The following is a 5,440-nucleotide window of genomic DNA, read 5'->3' on the forward strand; positions in this document are numbered from 1 at the left end:
AAGGTCAACTTCAGTTGCAGAAAGGTAAATCTTTGGTTGCCGTGAGGATATCGCAACCACACAGGGACTTTAATTAAAACACAGAGTTCACTCACGGCAAAACAAGTAAAATAAAAGAGGGTTGTGGAAATTTACTTGTGAAGGCTTAAGACCACATTGCAACATAACATACTTTTGATTATAATATAACATAGTAAAATACATTGGCCTGATAAATTGGAGGCTGCTTCTCCAAGTAAAACACAAAAGACTTACTGCGATTTACACTTCAATGGGTTGCGGAGTAAACTTATGTAAAACTCTGTAAAACTGGCACACAAAAGACTTACTGCGATTTACACTTCACTGGGTTGCGGAGTAAACTTATGTAAAACTCTGTAAAACTGGTTTTCACGCGCCCACCAATATTTCCTCCACGATTTTCTCGTCACTAAATCACAAACTCTCGCCCTCTAACTTGCCCAACATGCCCAACATTACAAATGAATTTTACTTGCATATTTATCCTAACATAGGAATTTGACATTAATTACAAGACAAAGAAAATATTTAATACACAACATGGGCGAATTTACATAGTAAATGATTTTTTGAACTTGCAGGTGTTGTGGAGTGTGGGCAACAGTCGCGGAATGAATTTTTGCCCATATCTAATTAATAAACTTCATTAAATGCTTTAACCTTTGTGATGTGTTGCAGAATGGTCCGCTTTGAACTTCTGTTCTCACTTGTGACATTTTGCCTGTAAACAAAAATCACAACTGTGTAGTGGTTGACTGGGCAAAGATGATGGTTGTCAGTGTGTTTAAGGTGGTGGATGGGATTATTATTTCCAACAATGGTCAATCATTGTTTCGAAAAATCTTTGTCCCCAAACTAGCTAGGGGTTTGGGATTGAGAGACCTGAATATCTTGAATATGTCATTGAGAGCTAAACTATAGTTGAGGTGGTTTTAGAGAGGAAATGAAATTTGGGATAGGAAATATTTTTCACACTATTTTTTAGTTAGAAAATTTAAGAGCTATAGAGTATCCCTTAGGCTCCTTAATATGGAATTTAGCATGGAAAAACTAGAGTCTTATCCAAAGCCATGCCTTATGTGAGATTAGGAATGTCCACACCACTCTCTTCTAGAAAACAAACTTGGAAATAGATGCCATGGCTCGGGACCATGGGGAACTCCGAGGGCTAAATGAACTTAATTTAGAGAAACATTATACTACACTCGAAGATTTATGGAAACCATAACCTAATTCTATGATTTGGAGAGGTGGAAAATGATAGAGGATTGGCTAATGCACCCAAGCTTGACTACCTAGCTCTCTCTTGCTCAAGGGTTACAAAGTCATAAAATTAACATTGCTCAAGACCAAGATATGCTAAAAGATTACAAAGTCATAAAATTAACATTGCTTAAGACCAAGATCTTCCTTATCATCATGCCATATTTCATTTCAAGCCATTAATGTCATGCTCGATCATGTTATCTAAATGTTCAAGTCTTATTAAAAAAATGGAAGTGTCCATTTACTTGCTTTCACATGCCGAGTTCTTAATGTCTTCACAAATGCACATGCAAAGATAAACTAAGTGAACTTCATAATGACCGTGTTGCACACTCTTATTTGCAGTGAATGTACAGTCCATGCCAATAATCATTGTGTAGTCCCGCTAATAGATATTGCCTAATCGTTACCCTCAGTGATTGCGCAGTCCCCGCCAACAACGATTGTACAGTTCTCACTATCAGTGATTGCATAGTTCCCAATGATAGCAATCCTCTGCAGATAGTGATTGAGCACTCTTGCTTGACAGTGAGATTATACTTCTTCAGGTAAAAACTGTTACACTGTGAGATTATAGGTCTTTTATGAAGTGTTGGGTCGGCAAAAAAGATGAGTAAACTCGAGTTGTTGGTCTTTACTGAAATTGCATTCCATATAGACAACCAAATTATGTCCTTCGACGAATTTTTTTTACAGATAACACCTTTGAAAATCCAAAAGTAATTCAATATACAACAAAATTCCATCCTTGAATGAAAACAAATTACGAATTAATAGCTTTGAAAAAAAATAAAATAGGAAATAACACATGGGTAGCGGCGCCTATTACGGACCGGGTAATCACGTGGCCATACTTTCTGAGTTACTGATTTTGGTAGAAGTCTTAGTTATTGATTTTGGTAGACGTCGGGAGTTTATATGGATGTTTGGGATTAAAAAAGGATAAATTTGAACCCTAATACTGTTGCTATTATATTTCAAATCTCTACCTATTCATTAAATTTTATGGCCAAAAGAGGGTACGCAAGTAATTTTCTAAGGGGATTAGCTTACTCTGTGGCTTGGTTTACTTAGCTCTAGAATTTTCCACACTGCGTGCCAAGAAAAGACAATAATCTTATTTGAACTTCATCCGTGTTTCGTATGCTACTACCAAGTTTGTGGATCACTACTACCTTGTCTATATATATTGCGCGTGACTCGCTTGTGCTATCCATGCATAAAAACTAAACAAGCTCATTTGCAATTGATTGCGCTGTGTTTGAGTAGTGTTTGTTGATTGTATTATGTTGTATTAGTGTTTAAATTGCTTCCTGGTCTTAGCAATGGGGGGGAGGACAATAGATATTTATGTTTCAGCTGCAGCAACTCTAGCTTGAGGATTATTGGTTTATCTTCAAGGTGGTACTCCCCCAATTCAAATCTACTCTATTTAATGAGAATTACATTAACGAGCGATGTGTATATCTTATTATGTCATCAATAAATGTGTGTTTTCTTTCCCAACTGCAGGAGTTGAAGCTGCAACATTTGTGATCTAGAATAAGTGTTCATTCACTGTGTGGGCGGTGGGAATTCTCGTAGGTGGCAGTCAAGCGCTCACAGAGGGCCGATCATGGAGTGTTGAAGTGCCCGCAGGGACAAGCACAGGAAGATTTTGGGGACGTATGGGCTGCTCCTTTGACGCCTCTAGTAAAGGCAGCTGCAAAACTGGTGACTGCGGCTGCTTGCTCATCTATTAGTCTGCTGGACGGCCTCCTGCAACGCTGGCTGAATATACTCTGAATGGGGCCAACGGTTAAGACACATGAAATCTCACTTGTTGATGGATTTAATCTTCCTCTCTCCATAACTCCCTCAGACACTGGTTGCCCAACAGTTGACTACAGCAGCAACATAACTGCAAGGTACCCTATAGAATTGAAAGTGGTCAATGGATGCGATAGCGCTTGTGCTGCCCTTAATACTTCCCAATACTGCTGCACGGGGACCTATGCAACCAACTGCCCTCCCACCAACTATTTCATGTTTTTTAAGGAGCAGTGCCCACAGGCTTATAGCTATGCCAAAGATGATAATACTTAGCACCTTCACTTGCCCTTCTGGTACTAATTACAACATAGCCTTTTGCCCTTAATATTATATGAAAGTATCCATCCGATCCGAATTAGGTAAATATATTTATTCTTCGTAGTATCATATTCATAATAAGGATACTTTAGTATTGACACAAAGAGTCTTATGCAATAGGAGGGGCGTGGAATTCAATTGTGATTGAAAGATTACGAGCCTTCGCTAAATTTTACAAGTGGCAAATTTGGACTTCCCTTATACAGTATGTCATCATATTCAAAATCATAATAATACCACTGCATTCACATGCATGCATGTTTCAGGCAGTATTCCCATGTATTCCCATGGTGATACAGTTGAGATTGATTGATGTTAAGATGACCATAGTTGATTATGATGTTGCAATTAATGTTTTGTTATGGCATTCATATAATCTTCCGAACTCTTCAATATGCAAGTTCCAAGACAGTGTTGCAGATTAAGACGCGAAAATGTTAAGTTAATTATGATTTTGAGTTAAAGCTTATGTTATAGTTTTTCTTATTCATTATTATATTATTAATAAAGTAACTGATTGTTTTTCTCATTCGTTATTATATTATTAATAAAGTAACTATATTAGTTTTTCATATTATTAATAAAGTAATTATATTATATTATTAATAAACTAATTATATTAGTTTTTCATATTCATTATTATTAATAAAGCAATTTAAGCTTGGTAGGATTACATTTTCATCATGTTTATTATATCACCCTAATTGAAGTGCGAATTGAATGTGTCACTTTACATCAAGTGAGTGTTTTAATAGAACACCCAATCCCCTATCCAAGACTCAATGGACAATAAAGTAACTATATTACTATTAATTATATAACTGTATAAATTAAATGGTTAGTAAATATTACTACATTAAAATTTGATAATGGAGATTCAGTCTGTCCATTTTATAATAGAAAATTTTAATTCATAAGTAGTTACAATATTATGTACCATTATCATAAATTATCAATATGACATGTTAATTAATTTGGAAATTGATTTTAACATTTGATTTGTGTAAAATAATAAAAATATTTTAAAATATTTTATGAAAGTTAAATTAAAGTTGTAGAAACATATTCCAAAATAAATATATAGATCAGAAATCAAGTTGTTAGAATTAAAAAAACCATAAAATTATAACTTTATTTAAAATTATTATTATTATTAATAAATAACATAGATGAGACATCCTTATAGATAAATATTATTATTATTATTATTAAATAATATAAAAAAATAATAGATAAGTTAAGTATATGATACATTCTAGTAGTTAAAATTAGAAAAATTAAAAAAACTCACTAAATTATAATTTTATTTTAAATTGTTATTATTATTAATAAATAATACAAGAATTGATATAAAAGTTAAATATATTTGCATTTAAAAAATGTGGAAGAAGATTTTGAACTATGGAGGCTTAGCCCCACTTTACTATGGAGATTCTTAATTTGTAAATAAACTTTGTTTGTAATACCATAACTTATCAATACTACATTCCTACAAAACCATAACTTACTTTATATGACACTTTTTAATTTGTAAATAGATGTTACTAGCACAACCACATTTACCAATGTAGTTGATATACGCCAATAGGTGTATATGAAGCATATATATTAATACAACCACATTTTCCAATGTGATTGATATACACTGATAGGCTTATATCAACCACCTTAATAATTCTTATGTGTATTTTTTTAAACACCAACTATTTATCATTATTAATAACTATATAAATAATAACAACCATATTCTTATATATTTATATATATTATTATATGATTATTGTATTGTAACTCATCATAATATTATAATAATAATATTAGATTATTATTATAATAATATAATAATAATTATATTATTATTATAATAATAATATTAACTCGTAATAACAATCATGGTCCAATAATAAATAGAATTGTGATAAGAGAATTGTTATGTGTAAAACCCAAGGGATTAATATTAAAAACCCAACATTGGTAAACCCAAATATAAATATTACAAACACTAAAATAAACATCGTTTATT

The 5,440-nt window shown here is 32.6% G+C and overlaps 1 pseudogene across 1 annotated transcript; it reads left to right on the forward strand.

Moving 5' to 3' along the window:
- The first annotated feature begins 2,394 nt into the window (after window positions 1-2,394).
- LOC149206985 (pathogenesis-related 5 protein Cup a 3-like) lies at window positions 2,395-3,648 on the forward strand (annotated as a pseudogene). Its single transcript, XR_016251973.1, has 2 exons — window positions 2,395-2,688; window positions 2,800-3,648. The product of XR_016251973.1 is annotated as a pathogenesis-related 5 protein Cup a 3-like (transcript).
- The last annotated feature ends 1,792 nt before the right edge of the window (window positions 3,649-5,440 follow it).

The sequence above is a fragment of the Pinus tabuliformis genome, chromosome 1_2 (genome assembly GCF_031772625.1).
Source record: "Pinus tabuliformis cultivar Carrire ecotype Pingquan chromosome 1_2, CPIR1, whole genome shotgun sequence".
Classification (NCBI taxonomy): domain Eukaryota; kingdom Viridiplantae; phylum Streptophyta; class Pinopsida; order Pinales; family Pinaceae; genus Pinus; species Pinus tabuliformis.